At 36.5% G+C, this 21,292-nt stretch overlaps 1 pseudogene; it reads left to right on the top strand.

The window, feature by feature from the left end:
* The first annotated feature begins 18,980 nt into the window (after positions 1-18,980).
* Positions 18,981-20,307, top strand: LOC136387966 (tubulin alpha-1C chain pseudogene; annotated as a pseudogene).
* The last annotated feature ends 985 nt before the right edge of the window (positions 20,308-21,292 follow it).

The following is a 21,292-nucleotide window of genomic DNA, read 5'->3' on the forward strand; positions in this document are numbered from 1 at the left end:
CCAAGAAACTGAGGAAAGGCAGTCTTCTCAGTAGTGCAATTTTCGTACATACCCTCCCTCCCCAAAGTTTCCTTTCTGAATATCCATTAAAAGTTGCACCAAGTTCCACACTAGAGGAGTGGATGCAGAGGCTAATCCAGTGTGTAAGTCACAAGAATTTGGTTATCTTAACAAAATCCTACAAACAGGTTCTCCAGGAGTAGCAACTGGCACAAATCATGCACTGAGTAAAATGAAGGTTATTTCTTGTCAACAAGAAATTATTATCGTGGTTTAAAGGACTTCTTTCAGCAATTCTACTTATTGAGAAAAATCATACATTTAACCTCAGCTTTTTCATTGGCTCTGTTTATTGGACTTATGCATGAAGTGTTAACATATTTTCCATGACCAAGCTCTTATTTATGGAACAGAAACCTTTGAAGTGGAGTTGGAGGAGTTACATGTTTCAACAGCCACCTGTCAATCTCAGTAAAGAGTAGTATTTGGGAATCAGTAATTAGCTATTACCCAAGAGCCTAAGAGCCTTTGAGTTATTTAAAATGCTATGATACGGCCCTGGCCGGTTGGCTCAGCGGTAGAGCGTCGGCCTGGCGTGCGGGGGACCTGGGTTTGATTCCCGGCCAGGGCACATAGGAGAAGCGCCCATTTGCTTCTCCACCCCCTCCCCTCCCTCTCTGTCTCTTTCTTCCCCTTCGGCAGCCGAGGCTCCATTGGAGCAAAGATGGCCCGGGCGCTGGGGATGGCTCCTTGGCCACTGCACCAGGCTCTAGAGTGGCTCTGGTCTCGGCAGAGCGACACCCCGGAGGGGCAGAGCGTGGCCCCTGGTGGGTGTGCTGGGTGGATCCCGGTTGGGCGCATGCGGGAGTCTGTCTGACTGTCTCTCCCCGTTTCCAGCTTCAGAAGAATACAAAAAATAAAAATAAAATAAAATAAAATACTATGATACAAGATTCTGAGGATTTTATATTATTAGTCTCCAAAAAATTCACATAAAATTTAAAAGCAATTTAGAAATCAATGCACTCTGAACTTTTTATTTTTTTAATAAAAGAATTCCAGTGAAATTAGCTAATTTACTTAAACTTATAAAATGTGTTATGAAAAAGAAAACCAAGACACACTCCAGCTTGAATTCTGAGACTTTTAGTATCAGAATAAAGCCAGAAAGGATTAAAAGACATTTTACTTGGTCTCCAACTTTAACTTCATTGAATGTTATTTTATCCTCTTATGGCTTTTGATTTTATATATATCGATTAATAATATTAACTGACCTAAGGTATTTCCCAGATTTTTTTTATACACTACCTCACATATAACAGTCAATGTGTTTGGAAGTTGCTCAAAACCTTATAATCAATCAAATTCATTGCACATTCAAATATTTTCATCAACGGCAACAACTACTGATAGAGGAAAGAGTTTTAATCTCATTACATTCATAAGTAATGCACATTTCTAAGCTCGGGGTATTTGCTTCTTTACTTTCTAAATGAGGTGCTAAAAATTCACCTATGAGAATCAATCTCATACATACATGCATTTAAAAAAAACTCTAGGTAGAGTTAAAAGTATTCAATTTAGCACAAGTTTTATTTAAAATAATAGAAAAGTTATTTGAATGCATTACCTGCACATTCCATCACTTACAAACTATAACCACAAGAATCCTTTTTGTCAGACAACCTCTACACTTATCCTATCACATGACCATTATCTTAAACCAAGGATGCATTCTAATATAGGAAAGATGATGATGTGCTTGTTCCTAAAAAATGAGTTCTGAGCCAAGCAATCAAGCACTTATAAGAAAAGTACCAGGATAATATCATGATTTTATATATATATATTTAAATTATAAAGTCTTCATAAAATAAAAATTTAAGAACAGAAGGAAGAGGAAACATTTATTTTTCTTGAAATAGAGCAGAGATAACTTTGGCCACCTGTGTGATAAACTTTTTTTTTTTGTATTTTTTCAAAGTTAGAAGCAGGGAAGCAGTCAGACTCCTGCATGTACCGGACTGGGATCCACCCGCATGCCCACCAGGGGGCAATGCTCTGCCCCTTCGGGGTGTCGCTCTGCCGCGACCAGAGCCACTCTAGAGCCTGGGGCAGTGGCCAAGGAGCCGTCTTCAGCATTTGGGCCAACTTTGCTCCAGTGGAGCCTTGGCTGCAGGAGGGGAAGAGAGACAGAGAGGAAGGAAGGGGAAAGGGTGGAGAAGCAGACGGGCACCTCTCCTGTGTGCCCTGGCCGGGAATCAAACCTGGGACTCCTGCACACCAGGCTGACACTCTTCCATTGAGCCAACAGGCCAGGGCTAGACTTCTAATTATTATGAAAAGCCTTGAAATTGACTTGGCCCTGGGGCTCATAAGGTTAAGGATAAGTGCGATTCCTAAAGTCCCTAGGTTCAAGAAATTGCACATAATATTTAAATGAAGATCTTAAATTGCATATTTCTGTAGAGGTACTAACAGAGATGAAAATATATTAGAAGAAGACAATCAAAACTTTGATTGTAATAGTGTGGGGAAATACTCTTGCCAAACTACAAACTTAGTTTAATGGATATCTTATACTAAAAAAATATTGTTATGTTTGAAATAATGGCTTGTAGCAGAGATAAAATTTTCATTTTCCTGACTTTATATTCAAAATAATGAGAAAGGCAGCAGAGTAATAGAGAAAGTTGGAACTCTAAAATCATGAACCTGGATTCAATTCTATCTCACATATTAAGTACTTACATTAATCTGTTAAATTTATTTGATATATTCAAATGTTTCCCCATGTGTGGAAGTGGAATAATAATAGCCATGCTTAGAAGTATTGTTTTAAGAGTAAATGAAATAACATATTCAAAGCTGCTAGCATAACATTTGACTCATGCCTACCTACTCATTCAAAACATTTTTTATGCATTTCAATATACCACTCATTGGTTCAGGTATTGTTTATCAAAATAGTTGGAAAGATAGAATAAAGACAGTAAACCTATAAGGTGACATGAAGAACAACAGTAAGCATTATTTAAAACACACACACATATTAGATATAAGTTAGCTCACAATGCAGTGGTCAAAGAAGTACTCTTGGGAAGTTGTCTGCATGGAAAATAAAAAAAAAGGCATGTGCTTTGTGGATATGTGGAACAGGAAGCTTCCAGGCAAAGGGAAAATGGCAATGAATAAGGTGTATGTCCATCTGTTTGAGGACAGTAATTTCAGAGACATTCTAATATGTCCCCAGAATGTACATTTAGAAGATAATATAATAAGAGATGTAGGAACTTCTATAGCTAAGAACAAGGACACTGGGGTCAGTTGGTTTGTGTCTGTGGCCTATGTGTACATTTGACAAGTCACGTAACCTCCTGGGTTTAGGTATTCTCATCTGTAAAGTGGAAACTACTATCCCCTAGGGTTGTTCTGAGAACTCAATATGTTAATACATATTAAGGTGTGAGTACATATAAAATTCTAAAGAAATAAATATTTAATTTCAGTGAGAGAAGAGGAGGCAGAAAGACAGACTCCTGTATGCGCACTGACCGAGATACACCCAGTAAACCCACTAGGCAGCGATGCTCTGCCCATTTGGGGCTGCTATTCCATTGCAACCCAGAACCATTTTTTTAGTGCCTGAGGCATTGGCCATGGAGTTATCTTCAGTGCTTGAGGTGAACTTTCTTGAGCCAATTGAGCCATGACTGTGGGAAGAAAAGAGAGAGAGAGAGAGAGAGAGAGAAAGGGGAAGGATGGAGACACATATGGTCGTTTCTCCTGTGTGCCTGACCAGGAATCAAACTGGTGACATCTACACACAAAGCTGATGATCTACCACTTAGCCAACCAGCCAGAGCCAAAAGGAATATTATTTTTTAAATTAATAACAGAGTCTCATGCTCCTTTTATTGAAAACTCAACCTCCATTTTTAAAAATATGTTCCTATCAGAATCTTAGATTTGATATTTTGAAATATATTTTTCTTCATGTGAGTTTTCTGGGTGCCTTTTATTCTAAAAATATGTTTTCCATCTTCTCTTATTTTTAAGTTTCTTTGGATATTTTTAAGTTTCCTTACTCTTAAGGATTTTGTTTCTTTCTGTATTTTAAATATCTTAACTAAGAGCTTTATTATCTCTTGGACATCAGTGAGCTACACAAGTATTTTCAGGAGTGATAAATCATAAAATTCAAAGAAAAATGTAAAATTCAAAACCAAGTAGTTTTGATTTTTTTTTTGAAAATTGTGACAATGGGATTAAATATTTTTATCTACTTTAAACATAACTGGAATTTGGCATTCAAATAAAATGCAGACTGTGTTGCCTATATAAATGCTTTTTGTATTTAGACTATGTATTTGTTTTTTGCTTTCCCATTCATTTTGGTATCCAATCCTGTCAACAACACACTAAGTGAATGTTATTTATTTATTTATTTGTTTGTTTGTTTATTTTTTTGTAGTTTTCCGAAGTTAGAAGCAGAAAGGCAGTCAGACAGACTCCCGCATGTGCCGGACCAGGATCCTCTCGGCATGCCCACCAGGGGGCGATGCTCTGCCCATCTGAGGCATTGCTCCGTTGCAGCCGGAGCCATTCTACCACCTAAGGTGGAGAACACAGACCTGTTCTTAGCACCAGGGCTTCTCCTATGTGCCCTGACCGGGAATCCAATCTGGGACTTCCACACGCGGGGCCGACACTCTACCGCTAAGCCTACTAGTGAGAACCTTATTTCTTTTTGAAGATATAGAAACAAAAACTTGTACAGAGTAATTGACAATAACTGTGAAATTAAATGTTAGAGGTAGAATCCAGTCATAGGCATTTCAAGTCCAACACATACTTCTTATTGCTATGATCTTAATATTTGTTTCCCCCTCAAATAATCATATGTTGAAATCCTAACCCTCAAAATTGATGGTATTAGAAAGTATGGCCTTTGTGAGGTGCTTAATTCATGAAGGTAAAGCCTAATGAATGGGTTCATTACCTTATAAAAGAGACTTTTGGGAGATTTCTAGTCCCTTCAGCCATATGAGGACACAACGAGAAGTCTGATACAAGAAAGGGAGCCTTCACCTAAACATGCTGGCTCCCTGATCTTGGACTTCCAGCCACCAGAATGATGAGAAGTAAATTTCTTATGTTTATGTTACCGAATCTGTGGTATTTTGTTATAGCAGTCTGAACTGAAAACTAAAACAACAAATCAAAAACATGTGCCACTGTTTGTTCTGCATGCATCTAATGTACCATAGAGATTATAGTGATAGCTCCGGCTTGTAGTATTTATTTTATTTAATAGTCATGAAATACACAACTGGGTTTGTGTTTTATAGCTTTCTGGGTATAGTGTTCTTTCTTCCAATTTGGTTATAAACTCTTTGATAAAAAGATATGTGTGTGTGTGTGTGTGTATATATATATATATATATATATATATATATATATATATATATATATAATCTTTGTAGTCTATAAAATGTATCTGAAAATATACTGAACATATATTTAAGTTACTTGGAAATCTTTTATAAACAAATGAAAATATCTACATTTGAAAAGATTACAGAATTTTTACAATTAATATATTTATTTTTAATTTATTGGGATGACATAATTTGCCAAAGCAAGCAGATTTCAAGTGTACAATTCAATATAACATCATCTACACACTGCATTGTGCATCTTTCATCCCAGTCTGTTCTTTTCTGATACCCAGTTATAGACTGAAGAAACAATCTTTTTCCAAGGTTTGTTTGAGTTCTCAAAATGGGAACGTATAAAGAGAAGTCCGCAAAGTGAGAGCAAGTCGCAGCTAATTTCCAACGCTTGAAAGAATGTGGTAGAGCATGATGTGCATTCTGTAAACATTTAGAGAACTTATCGAAGCCAAGGGAGACATAAACACTACTGCTAAAGCGTTTTTAAAATACATTGTTTGCACCGGTTGTGACTTTCCAACCTTTTGGAAAACCTTTTGCTTTCTGTTTCCTCACAGACAATTAATGACAACATCCTCATTTTATGCCCTAAAGAGACGGTTTCATTCCTCTTAGTTCTTGGTTTTAAGCTTTCTGCACATTAACTTTCTATTAATAATTTAGATTGGTTCTTACAAATAAACAATAATTAATTTAGGATTGTCACATTATACGTGGTTATTTTATATTATGAAAATTCTAACTACAAATTTTAACACAAAAATAGCTCTAGTTACATGAAGAAACAGCCCAACTCACTGTAGTAAAGAGGACTGCATTCATTATGCAGGATGCTTTCCTCGTAGAAAACAGCATTGACCTTGTCAACTCAGTCTCCTATGGTCACTGCTTTCTATCATAAACACATCGCCTCTTACTAGGCATTTCTTTCATCTCCTGCCTGGTTTTGCTGCCCTTATTCTTAGTTTCATTAATCTGCTATTCAAATTTCCAATTGTATAAACTCTCCTTGAAAGTGGGGAAATTTTTAGATGATTTCTAATGTACTAAAATTAATTCAAGGGAGAAAAAATGTAAATGTTCTTAATTATTACCTTTAATATTTTGACACAGTTTCTTTCAGGTAGTTTTTTTAGACATAATTTTGGATAAAATTATAGTAATAGTTATTATTAAAATAATAGTTAATTTCCATTGGAAATCATGGAACATTACAGATAAAACTGAAACTCTCCTTTGACCTTCACTGGCCCAGTTTCATTCCTGTACCTCATCAGTTGCTAGGGAAAAAGTTGGAGAAGAATGCTACTCTAACCCTTTAGACGGCCCGCCGAACAATTTTGTACTGATTTTTTTTTTGTTTTCAACTGCAGTGAGAAAAGTGTTGCGTAACAGTTGCCTTTTGTAGACCTAGTGCGGCCCGCCGAACGGCTGTGATCTTGCTCTGCGGCCCACATGCTGAGTTGAGTTTGAGACCCCTGCTTTAGATAGAATAAAGTTCTTCTCATATCTATTAGAACCCCATTTTATATAGTAGTGCACTACAATCCCATAGCCTTAAATCCTACAACGGATCCTAATACCTGTTGGATTTTTCCATTCCAGTGCCCATGTGCGTCAGAATAGCCCTACTTTTCCTCTGTGCTCGTAAAAAATTCAAGGGTCTTTAATAAATTGTAGTATAGGTGAAATCTTTCTCTATTCATTAGGCAGAGATGATTTTCTCTCTGTCATACTCACTCATAATTTTATCTATGTTATAGATCTTGTCACACTTCTCTGGTGTTATTAAAATTTGTGTTGCCTTTGCAGCTGGTCTGTGAAGGGCATAAGAACAGAGGCTGCTTCATCTTGTTTGTAGCTCCTGAATAAGACATGTTTACTTGGTTCTTAGCCTGGGTTCAATAAATCTTTGTTTTAGATGAAAAATAGAGGAAATGTTGATAATGGGTATGAAGGGATGGAAGCAAGGACAAAAAGAAGCTCCAGTTGGCGTTAATGTATTCAAATTTGATGTAGTGTTTTAGATGAAATATAGAAATAGCATATACAATGTGAAATGAAAAGGTCTGAGCCCTGGCCGGTTGGCTCAGCGGTAGAGCGTTGGCCTGGCGTGAGGGGGACCCGGGTTCGATAGGAGAAGCGCCCATTTGCTTCTCCACACCCTCCCCTCCTTCCTCTCTGTCTCTCTCTTCCCCTTCCGCAGCCAAGGCTCCATTGGAGCAAAGATGGCCCGGGCGCTGGGGATGGCTCCTTGGCCTCTGCCCCAGGCGCTAGAGTGGCTCTGGTCGCAGCAGAGCGATGCCCCGGAGGGGCAGAGCATCGCCCCCTGGTGGGCAGAGCATCGCCCCTGGTGGATGTGCCGGGTGGATCCTGGTCAGGCGCATGCGGGAGTCTGTCTGACTGTCTCCCCGTTTCCAGCTTCGGAAAAAAAAAAAAGAAAAGGTCCGAAAAGACTCATAGGTGGAGTGTATTGAAAGAATGGGTACTTTTCCAGATATAAAATATTTGTTTAAACAATTAAGTTGTCTTATTTTTTAATTTTTTAATATTTTTATTTACTTATTTTACTGCAAGAGGAAGGGAGATGAGAGAGAGAGAGAGAGAGAGAGTACATCAATCTGTTCTTGTATGTGCCCTGACCAGGGTCTGAACCAGCAATCTCTGTGCTTAGGACGATGCTCTAACCAACTGAGCTATCCCACCGGGGCTTATTTTTTTTTAAATTGCAGTTTGTACTCAGTATTATTCTGTAGTAGTTTCAGATTTATAGATAGTGGTTAGAACATTTCCTAGTTAATCTTATAAAATATCTTAAAATAAAAGATATCAATGAAGATGCATGCACAACTCTTAAAAATGAAATGTGCCCTCATAATGAAGAAATATAATTGGTGAACTGTATCTTCTAGTTGATGTCTCTGAAATGAAGCTTTAAAACCTGATGAAAGTATACAAAAAGTATTTCTGTTTGTTTTAAGTTCAGAGTACTCTAGCCAGATTTTTCCATTTTTGGACTTAAAACAAGATATAGGGGTAGAAAATTAATTGATGGTTATTTTACACTTATCAATTAATCTGGTAAACTTTAAAGCAGTATTATGTTCAGTACTGTTTTAATCTGGAAACATAATCTTGTAGTTCCTAGCTATTATTTACAATATTGTATTAAAAAACCTAGTTGTATAAATATGGTTTTATACATATGTATCCAAATTATAATACTATTTAATTATTTCAAAATGATAGCTCTGAGTCATTAATTAGCTGATGCTTTTAGAACAATTAGATCAAATGGTAAAAAAAGAGATGAGTAGATTTCAAGCAACCGTTTATAACTAGACCTGATTTAGGCTATAGATTTACATTTGTGTGAAAATGCTGGTTGATTCTTTTTGGATTTATGGATACTACCTCACCAAAAGTAAATTTTCAGTATAAGATAAATTAACTAATCACTTGTGTCTATAATCTCAATCTAACCAGAAATTGCTTTACAAAGTTGCTGAGACTATTTCATGTTTTAGGCCTACAGAAAATGAAATGACACAAGAATTCTTACTAAATTAGTCTGGTGAGTACTTTTTGAAGTTTTTCTACTTTTCATAATGAACCCCAATCTTGTCAATTATAATGCTAGTGGCTATAGATTGAATATAAGGTAGCAGCACAAAAGATTAATCCAGATAAGAAAGTTAGATAAAATGTGCCTCAAATATGAAATTATTCAGTGGTTTATAGGTAACAGAATTAATATGGTAGGATATGTATTAAATTAAAGAAAGGGAAGGCAACTAGCTATTAATTAGACAAGCTGTGTATTAAATAACTTCAAACTCCTAACATTTGTTTATTGCTCATGTGTCTGTGTGTGTCCTATAGAAATACAGATACATCTGGAACAGTGATATTCAATCTTTTTCATCTCTGGAACACATAAACTACTAAAATTCTGCAGCACACCAAAAAATGTATTATAATATTTGCCAATCTGACAAAAAAAGTATAATTTTGATACATTTACACCAGATGGCGATTGTGTTGGCTGTTGTCATTTTTAAAAAAAGATTTTATTTATTCATTTTATAGAGGGGGGGGAGAGAGAGAGAGAGAGAGAGAGAGAGAGAGAGAAAGGGAGAGGGAGAGAAGGGCAGGAGGAGGAGCAGAAAGTATCAACTCCCAGATGTGCCTTGACCAGGCAAGCCCAGGGTTTTGAACTGGCAACCTCAGGGTTCCAGGTTGATGCTTTATCCACTGCCCCACCACAGGTCAGGCCCCATTTTTTAAATTTGATAGTTTAATGGAAAAGAGGTCAGTGCCCCTGACTAAATAGTTAGGTATTGCATATTTTAAAACATTCTTGCTGAACACCAGTTGAAAATCAATGATCTAGAAAAACAACTGGGTTCTTCTGAAATACTGGCAATTAAAAAAATCATCTAATGTCCACAAAAATTTCATTAAAGTTACACCGGTTGAAAATCACTAATCTAAAGCAACAACTGGGTTCTTACAAAGTACTGACAATAAAAAAAATCATCTAATGTCCACAAAAATTTCATTAAAATTACTTTATATATATTGAAGACTTCACAAGAATAAATCTCTAAATAAAGAAAAGAATATATATATATTTTTTTTAGATTTTATTTATTCATTTTTTTATTAGAGAGAGAGGGAGAGATAGAGAGAGAACAGGGAGAGGAGCAGGAAGCATCAACTCCCATATGTGCCTTGACCAGGCAAGCCCAGGGTTTTGAACCGGCGACCTCAGCATTCCAGGTCTACGCTTTATCCACTGTGCCACCACAGGTCAGGCCAGAAAAGAATATTTTATGTGTCAGATTGAATTTTTCAACTTTGCTATCAATTTAAAAATCAGTTTATGACCTAAATTACATTGAGTCAAATAGTAGGAAAACTTCTGTTTTCAGTTTTATATTAAATGTATTTTCTAATTAATCATTTAAACATCAAAACAGAGAAATGTACTTCAAAAGTCTGTACATACTTTAATCTTTAATCATTTTAGATCTTATTTTTTCTTTGAAGTCAGTCCAGTCTCCCAGAATTAGCACTGCAAGATTATGTAAGTGGATATTTATATTGTTAATTGGAGTTTGATGATTCTCCAAATGGTAGATTTATTGCACTAATTGGATTGGTTTTCTAGCATGGTTCTAAAAGCTTGTCTGTTAAAATTTGGGAGCCTCTATTTCAAATATGTGCTAATTATTAATCCATGAGGAATGATAAGTGCTAGCATTTGTGATGAGCACTTTTTTTTTTTTTTCTGTATTTTTCTGAAGCTGGAAATGGGGAGAGATAGTCAGACAGACTCCCGCATGCGCCCGACTCAGGATCCACCCGGCACGCCCACCAGGGGGCGATGTTCTGCCCCTCCCGGGGGGGGGGGGCTGCTCTGTTGCGACCAGAGCCACTCTAGCGCCTGGGGAAGAGGCCGAGGAGCCATCTCCAGCGCCCGGGCCATCTTTGCTCCAGTGGAGCCTTGGCTGCGGGAGGGGAAGAGAGAGACAGAGAGGAAGGAGAGGGGGAGGGGTGGAGAAGCAGATGGGCGCTTCTCCTGTGTGCCCTGACCGGGAATCGAACCCGGGACTTCTGCACGCCAGGCCAACGCTCTACCACTGAGCCAACCGGCCAGGGCCGTGATGAGCACTTTGAATGAATTATCTTTTATAATATCACAGCTATCACAAAAAGACTATTTTAATGTTTACTTTGAAGAGGGGAAAAAAGGCTCAGGGAGGTTAAATAACATTCCCATTTTGCTCAGGTAGCAATGAAGGAGCCAAGATCTGAAACTTGGTTTCTGTGACCTGAAGCTTGTACACTTAACACTAAATGTTCATTCTGTTTGTTGTTTCACCAATGCTGTGAAGTGGGTTGTTTATGTTACCATTTGACATGTGAGGAAACTGAAGTTAAATAATTTGTACAAGGTGACATTTTTATTTAGGACCAAGATTTATATTAATGTATTTATAATTCCAATGCCCAATTCAGCACAATATGACTTGGCACTTAATACTCACAATTTCAAGAGGGATCATGTGAAGAACAAAACAGAGAGAGAAAATCAAGTTGTGACTAATGAAATGCCACAGCAATGCTCAGAAACATGCAACAGAGAACACAGTTCTTTATGAGACATAAAGGGAATCATTTAGTGTGGACCGTGTTTTAATTGGCCCATCAATGAACTTACTTGGGAGCAAAAGAGAATACAATATTTTACCTTGATTTTATTTACTCCTTTTCTTTAGTCCTTAAACTTTCAAAGGTATCATTTGAGTGAATATAAAACCAGCTAATAAGCCCTATTTTTTTTAAATGAGAATCAGAAAAATGAGATATTTGATTCTGAAAGAACTGAACATGAAAAGTAATTTATTTTGGCAAATAAACTTGAATTTAAATTCTGGCTCTAGCACCCATTAATTAAGGTAATTTCTTTCTTTCACTTCAAAGAATTACAGTTGTTCACTAAATAAAATGTAGGTAAGTTTACTCATAGCGTTTTTATAAAAATCAAATGAGCTAAACCTATGCAATAATCTAACAATCTACCTGGCAGATAGCAATTATTATATTGTTAGCTTCTTTCCCTTTCTTTCTATATGCAGCACACATTCCTTTGCTCAAATCAGTATCAATATTTCTCCCTTTTGCTCTTCTTGGCATTATTAGACCAATTCTGTTTCCAAATATCATATACAATGAATAGATGTATTGGATATACTGAATATATAGTGAATGTAACAAAGATAACACATTGTCCTATTATATATAAAAAGAAATTATATATAAAAAAGAAATGAATATGTGAATACTGGATTATGATGTACATTAAACTCTTCTTGTGCATCACTATCAAAATAGTTTAAGAGCATAGGTTAGTGCAGTTCCAAAGGCAGAACGGGCTCTAGGAAAACATGTAGAATGTTTGCATCAGACAAGCATTGTGCTTGGCTTTGAGTAAAAAGACAGAAGATCCTTTTAAAGTACTAGCATTTTTTCTCTTGAATAAAACAAGTTAAAAAGGAGGCAATGTTGAGTTTATCTAATGCTTCATAAAGTCATCAGGAACCTCCACTATTTTTATCTTTCTGTAGAAGCATTGCTGGTTTTCATCCTCAAGCTTCCCTGTGATAGCCACTGTAGCTTCAGCAGCAACATACGTATCACACTGAATAATAAATAGAAGAACAATGTGAATGTCTTCTCTTCTGTCTAAAGAACAGTCTTAAATCCCTCTTAGAAATTAATTCCCATTTCATTCACCAGAACTTAGTTGCATGACAACAGAAGCTGAAAGGAAATGACTGAGTTAGATGATTCTGTTGAGTTTAGTTACTACGGAAAACAGTAAAAATATATATTAGTAGGAAGACAGTATAAGTGTATATTAGAAGATCCAAATGGAGGGAAGTCTGTGTTTCATTTTCCCACTTTTGTGTTGCCTCATATGAAAGGGGTCTTTTAGCATTCCAACATCAGAATTATGTTCTGTGAGCGAGGCAATCACTATTAAGAAGAGTTTTATCTTTTGCTTGTATATGTTCAAATCTTAGCAATATCGGCAATAATTAAATGAACAATTATGAGATAATGCAAAATAGTCCGGTGTAAAGTGAGTAAAAAAATAAATGAAGGAGCGTGGATTTGGGTAACCATGAAGGGTGAGCAAACACCAGTGGGCAGATCATATTAGGTGAATGGAAAATAAAAATTTTTCTATTTTTCAGACTCTAAGGTGCCATGAATAACACAAGGTTCTTCTGGGCACACTGAACTTGTGCATTTCCCAAACTATTAGAGGGTTAATATCAGAGTTACAAATCAATGAAAGGATCAATGGGTGGCTGAACAACTTATTGAGTGATATCTGCCTAATAACCCACAGTACCACAGAAATCAGTTGCTTCATTTACTTCAAAGAGATTAAGATATGTAAAAATGTTGGTGATCTTCCACACAAAATCATTTTTTAATTGTCCATTTCTACTTTTTTCAAATGAATATTATTTTGTCTTAATGTTTCCAGTAAGGTACATGTATATACTCATCACTTCTAAATATTTGGTTGAACGGCCCTTTAGAAACCTCTAACTCAGTCCCTCAGATAAGCAGATATTCTAAATAAGTTAGCACTTTGATAGTATACAATTCCAATCAGTGCTATTTTTGTTTGTTTCTATGTCAAGTTTTTATTTTTACTAGTCCTGACAAACATGCCTTAATATTTCTATATTACTGTGAAATCACTGTGATGCATGCTAGTGAGTTTTCTTAATACAGTCAAAGGTTTAGAAGACTGAAATCATCCAGGGTCTTGGTCAGTTAAAGAATAATGACACTAGCTGCTGTCAGATAGCCAGGTCTGAAAGTAGTACTACTAGCCATGCTCATTTTCTGGAAACTTAACAGTTTATGTGCCATTTCACAAATTCCTGTCTCCCTTGAAAATTTAGTGTACTCAACAACTATTGGTTGATGATGCCTTGAACTGCACAAGGCTCTCAGGTTCAAATCATTAGAGATTTTTTTAAAGAGCTTTAATTAAGAAGGCTTTGCATATTTACAGGGACAAATGAGACCTCCCAAATTGTCATACATGTATTAAATATAAAATCACAGAATGTTGTTATGAAATGGATTTCAAATGTTATTTAAGAATGTGTGTGTGTGTGTGTGTGTGTGTGCTTGAGAGAGAGAAAGAGAGAGAGAGAGAGAGAGAGAGAGAGAGAGAGATGAGAGAAATGTCCTCAAGTTCACAGGGTAAACTGGTTAAAAAAATGATAAAAATGCCCTTGAATGGTTCATCTATTCCCTGATGTTCATATATATCATATTTATATATACATATAAACATCATATATATTATATACAATATATATAGTGATCCTCATAACTTCTTTAGATTTTAAAAATGTTCTCATAAATTTGAAAATAAATACTTCAAGTATATATAAAATGTCCATTAGAATAATAAATCTTACTCTGGCTGGTTGGCTCAGTGGTAGAACATCAGCCTGGCATGTAGATGTCCCAATTCAATTCCCAGTCAGGGAACACAGGAGAAGCAACCATCTTTTTCTCCACTCTTTCCCCTTCATTCCCTTCTCTCTCTTTGTTTCTCTCTTCCTCTTCCTCAACCATGGCTTGATTGGTTTGAGCAAGTTCGCCCTGCATGCTGAGGATAGCTCCATGAAGCCTCCCCTTCAGTTGCTAAAAATAGCTCAGTTAATGGCCCCAGATAAGCATTGCTTTGTAGGGGGTGGGCTTTCTACTGAGGGTGCATGTGGGAGTCTGTCTCCCCTCTTCTCACTTAAAAAAATAATAAATATCTGATATGCTTTTAAGAAAAGAGAATAACATTAATGTGGTATTTCTATAATATATGTATTTTAAAGGAGATATACTTTTAAAAAAAATTCTTGGTGAGCAGTTACTAGCATTTTGGGAAACTCAGTTGTACCATAGAATACTGAGAGAGAAAAGCTAAACTCATAAAAGCAGGTTGTCACCAATATTACAATTAATAAGTAGTAGGAAGAAATCACTAAATAAAGTTCATTCATTGTCTTAGTTTACCAAGATTCAGATTGGTTAACATAATATAAATTACCGAAGCATCTAGTTTTCAGGGAGGGTAGATTCTAGGATTAAAATACAGTTACTCCCTGGGCTAATTCATGACCTTTACTTATGAAAGAATTAAATAGAATAAAAACATCTGCATCTTTACTATACACTTCTCAAGTATTTTAGTGCAAATAAAATGCCATCACTAATGCACTAAATGAAATGTTAATTATTTTCTTTGGTTTTTTTCCTCACACATTATTTTCCTCACTGTTTTGTTTTATGTTGCTTTAACTATGTCATTTTTCCATGAGAATAAATCTTCATTTCCTCTTTTTTCCCTAAAATTACACAATCTGTTTATTTGAACTTCAGAAAGAATTCAAGCCAAGGAGGAAACTGATTTGATATTTACTTCCCATGAAAATCTCTTGTTTGACCTATTTATGAATTTGTTTCACTTTCTTCTTATGTTTATACAGTTTTGCTTGCTTTTATAGCTTATGCTGTCTATATTTAAAGAATCAGATGAATTTATATTTATTTTGAAAATACCGACCTCATTTCTCACAAAACCAAGAGTTCAAGTTAGTGTGTAATGACAACCACACTACAAAGACAGGGAAATCTTTTAGAACTGGAATTCTTTGAAACAAACTAAAAATATATGCAAGGAAACAAAAAATATAGCGTAAAAACAACTTCAGTACAAATCCAAATATCTGGTCTTTCAATGATTCCCTAAGTGATTTAACAAATTATAACTTCACTGAAAATACAGGCTAAACATTCTTTATGCCTTCTTTAAAAGTCTAATATGTACAAGTGACTATAAAGGGAGTTAGACGAAGAACTAGAGCTATTTACTAAGTAACCGGACATATTATGTGAACATGTTTTAGCTAAGCTGGCTTTGGATTTCAAGTAATAAAAGTTTCAGTTGCTTTAGTACTCAGAGGTTATAAATGTAATTTAAAAGACAGAGGTAGGGCAGGTTCGCTAGGTCATCAGGTTTTTGCTGCTTCTCTGTGGTACCCTGAAGCTGCCTTTTCTGTTGTGCTGGCTGATGACAGTTCAGCCTCTCATGTCCTCCTTGTGGACAGTGGAGTAGAGTGGATTCTTGTCTCCCAACCATTAAAATAAATGACTACATTAAGTCCTGGATTTGACAAGAGCTCTGGAGTAAAAGCACACGGTTATTACACAATGGAAAAAAGATAAAATGATTCCTACAAGGTCTTCTGCATTGCTCAGAATGCTTATGAAATGAAATAAGGATTCCTTTTTTTCTTTCATTCATCCACTCATTTATTCATGCTAGAAATCTTGTAGACACATATATGATATGGAGAGAAAGCACACACTTATATCCTGCTGGGAGTCAGACATGGGTAAGTATATAATACTGTTTCAAAGAATAACAAGCTGTGAAGCTAAATCCAGCAGAGACAAGAGACAGAGACCCAGAGACCCACGTGTGGGTTTTTTGTTGTTGTTGTTGTTTTTTTACAGAATATTCAGGGATGGCCCTTCTGCAGAGACATACGTGGAAAATGTAGTGCAAATGAAGGGAAATGCATGAGAGTAAGAGAGAGAGAAATGTAGTCAGAGGCAAGAGTGAGCTTTGTCTGATTTGGATTTCAGCAGGGCCAGTGGATATCACATGGTAAAGAACTGGGAAGAAGAGTAAAAAAATGAGGCCAGGGAGGGAGACAGGAGTCGAAATCCAGTTTGGCAGGACAATGTTGAAGGATCCTGGTCAAGGTACAATATGATGGGATTTACTTTGTCAGAACCTTGCCCTGACTGCTTTAGGGACACTGACTACAGAGGGTCAAGAATGGAGTTAAAAAGGCATTTTAGGAGACCCCTGCGGTGTTGCAGGTTAGAGGGAGTGGCTTCCACTAGTATACCACTAATAAAAACAATGAGACTTGGTAGGAATCAGTATGTATTATTAATATTATTTTTTATTGAATTTATTGTGGTGACACTGGTTAACGAAATTACATAGATTTCAGGTGTACCATACTATAATACATCATCTGTATATTGTATTGTGTCTTCTCCACCCCAAGTCAAGTCTCCTATCACCATTTATCTCCTTTTTCCTTTCCTGCCTCCCCTCACCTGCCTTCCCTCTGGTAATCACCAAACTGTTGTCAGTCTATGAGATTTCTTTCTTAATCCCTTAACTTTTTTTTCACCCAGCCTCCGATTCTCTCCCCTCGGACAACGGTCAGTCTGTTCTCTGTATCTATGAGACTGTTTCTATTTTAGTTACTTTATTTTGTTTCTATTTTGTTATTTTACTAGATTCCACATTTAGGTGAGATCATATAGTACTTTCTTTCAAATCAGTATTTATTATTGAAAGCACAGTAAATCCAATAGATTTTTTAAATGTCACACTGTAAATATACTTCCATGGAGACACCCTGAACAGTGCTATGCTCTTTCATCCATCTTTTAGCAGACTAGTGAGCAGACAGAAGTACAGTCTCTTTTTCTGTCTCAAAATCTAACCCTAAAACTCTATCTTGGGAGGTGTCCAATAAATGCTAATTTTTAAATTGTATTCTTATAAGAGAAGTATTAATGCTATATACAATACAACTGAAACAAATCCAATCTCTGCCTCACTTATCAGACTTTGAACAAATTGCTTAACTTTTGTGATTCAGTACTCTTCTTTATAGAGTCAAGATAGTAATAAAACTTGGTCAATTGTCTCAAGTAGTAAGACTGTAAATCACTAAGCACCCTTCTTATCATGTGTTAGCAATAACTCAACAGGCATTAATTTATTTTCTGAGTAATTATTCCCAAGTTTTAAATGTATGAGGAATTTCACTATGTGTGCTCAATAGGGAAAAATACCAGGACTTTGATGTACAATTGTTATAAAAGGAGAGGTAGACTTAATGAGGCCCAGTGGTCCAACAATTTTCTTGCAACTATCAGAGGCTCTTGGAATAAGACGTGACTATGCCATGGAAATGAGAGAAAAAAAAATCTTCATATGCTGGGAATTGTCCATTCTAGGCATAGATAATTTTCTTTTGGCAGGAGGCCTGAACGTTTACTGACTTTTTCTTTCTATTTTCTAAAAACGAGAAAAATATTTTTTTTCCCAGGGAAATTCTAAGTTCCCAGAGCTATCCATCAATTTTGAGTAGACACACTTATTATACTTTAACTAGTCATCCTGTGACCTACAGCTATCCCTGAATAAAATAAAAAATCTTCAGGACCCTTTTTAAAAGCTGAACATTTTATTGAAATTTGTGTATGATGATATATTTTCACTTGAAAAAAAATTGATTTTTTAAAAAATGTATGATTCCAGAGTGAACCAAGCTTTAAAGTCTTGCAACATGCCTTAATATCTACTAGTTACAGTCCTCTGTTTGTTAAGGAACAAAATTCAACCAAGTAAATGAAGGCCTAATTGGCTTCATCAAGCAATTCATGAATTCTGCAGCATCCTGTCTAGTAACTAGAAGGATACTCCAGAGGGATTGTACAAAATGGACAATTTTTATGGGAAAAAGAGCAGGGCAAGGGACCTGTTATAAAAAGAAAGGAGAAGAAGAAGAAAAAGAAGAAGAAGAAAAAGGGTGGCAAGGTTTTTCTCTGTTTGTTTTGTCATGAAGATTGCCTCTTCTTTTGTATTGGGGAGGAGGAGGATGGAGAAAGCCCATATGAAAGATTGCCTCATTGGTGTTGACCAGAAGATTGTAGACTGGTTGATTAAGATTATGTTTCTTGCAGAGGCTGAAACAGTAACTAGGTCAAGTAATAAATTTCAGTTTAGGACTTCTCTCCCACATCCCTTGGTAGTCTTTCAGTGGTAGGTCCTTGTTGTCTTCCCCTCACCTCCTCCAGCCCCACAGAGACTGGCCAGTCTCAGTTATGCATGAGAGCATCTCCCTTCACATTGGTCAGGTTGGTGTACAGATCATCAATGCCTGCTGGGAGCTCTACTACTTGGAAAATAATATGAGCCCAATAGCCAGATGCCAAGACCATGGGAGGAAGGAGATAACTCCTTCAACTCCATCTTCAGTGAGACAAGTACTGGCAAGAATTTGTCTGGGGCAGTATTTGTAGACCTAGAACCCACAGTCATTGATGAAATTCACACTGGTACCTACAGTCAGCTCTTTTACGATGAACAGCTCATCAAAGACAAAGAATATGCTGCCAATAACTATGCCCATGGATACTACATATTGGCAAGGACAACACTGACCCCATTTTGGACTGAATTAGGAAACTGGCTGACCAATACATCAGTGCCCAGTCTTCAGAGCTTCTTGGTTTTCCACAGTTCTGGTAGGGGAACTGGTTCTCCTTGCTGTTGGAATATCTCTCTGTTGATTATGGCAAGAAGTCCAAGCTGGGTTTCTCCATTTACCCAGCCCTCCATGTTTCCCCAGCTGTAGTTGAATTCTAAACAACCATCCTCACCACCCACATCACACTGGAGCACTTTGATTGTGCTTTCATGGTTGACAATGAGACATCTATATATCTGTCATAGAAACCTTGATATCAAGCACCCGACCTACTAACCTTAAGTGTCTTATTAGTTAGATTTTGTCCTCTATCCCTGCTTCCATCAAGTTTGATAGAGCCCTGAATATTGATTTGACTGAATCTCAGACCAACCTAATGCCCTGTCCTTGCATCCACTTCCTCTGGCCACATTTGCCCCTGTCATCTCTACTGAGAAAGCCTACCATGAACAGCTTACTGTAGCAGAAATCACCAATGTGTTTTCAGCCAGCCAACCAGATGGTGAACTGTGATCTTCCCCATAGTAAATACATGGCTTGCTTCCTGTAGTACTGTAGTAATGTGGTTCCCAAAGATGTTAATTCTGCCATTGCCACCATCAAGACCAAGCGCAGCATCCATTTTGTGGACTGGTATCCCATGGGCTTCAAAATTAGCATTAATTGCCAGCCTGTCATTGTCATACCTGGGAGAGACCTGGCCAAAGCACAGTGAGCTGTGTACATGCTGAGCAACACCACAGCTGTTGCTGAAGTCTGGTTCCCCTGGACCACAAGTTTGACCTGATATATGCCAAACATGCTTTTGTTCATTGGTATGTGGGTGAGGGCCTGGGAGAAGGGACATTTCAGAGGCCAGTGAGGACATGGCTGGCCCAGGGAAGAGTTATGAAGAAGATGAGCAGATAGTGCTGAGGAAGAGGATGAGGGCAGAGTATTAACCTGTCTGTTGCAATGTTATACTCCGGTGTCTCAGGCTAATCTGTCTGTGAAGTCCATTTTATCCCAAACATGTCAATAAAATTGATACTTTTATTTTAACAGCAAAATATAAATATGAAATAAATAAGTCTAGATTTGGTACCATGGTCTTTATTTAGCATAAGTGATGACATTTTGGGTGTGAGGTTTTCTTTTTAACACAATCATTTTTATGACTAATAGAAATGATTAAGTTATAGTTAAATTGTTACTAGCATCTGGGAATAGGAATGGTGTTCAGTAATTATCTGACCATTGACACTAGATAATGAGTTTCCGCTTAGAGGAGGGAGCTATTGATAGATCTAAGCAATCATCAATCAGGGCAGGAGAAGATTTAGGTTGAAAGTGAAACTGAAGGAAATGTTGACTGACAAGGACATTGTACTAGAGTGAAAGTAGGAATTAGAAATTGTACTGAAAAAATGTCCATTATTTGGAGTGATTGTGATAGATATATTTTTATGAGTAAGGTAACCGTAACTGGCTAGGCAATAATTTACTGCAGGAACAGGTAATTTCCTCTAGTATAAGTTAAGGTGGTGTCACAACACAAGGATCATTTATTTTGGCAATGTGTATTTTCCTTCTATTCCAGTTCCTGGAAGGTTGTACCTCTATAACATATTTCTAGGTTATACAATAAATTGTACAGGTATATGTATTTTTCAACCCTTATAAGCCCTTTGGTATAATAAATTTTGCTAACTTTAATCAGTGCTTTATTATTATTATTATTATTATTATTTTACTTTCAAATTAACCAGTTTTCTTTGATTCTCATATTCTATAGCCACAGGCTTGATAATAAATATTAAAAAGCATCTCTTCATTAGACAGGGACATCATTCATATATATCCTTTTTTCTTCTAGTTTATACTTTGCACTGAACATAAGCATGAGATTGTAGTACATTTCCTCTTCCAGTTCATATTCAAGTAAGG

Source organism: Saccopteryx leptura, chromosome 1 (assembly GCF_036850995.1).
Source record: "Saccopteryx leptura isolate mSacLep1 chromosome 1, mSacLep1_pri_phased_curated, whole genome shotgun sequence".
Lineage (NCBI taxonomy): Eukaryota > Metazoa > Chordata > Mammalia > Chiroptera > Emballonuridae > Saccopteryx > Saccopteryx leptura.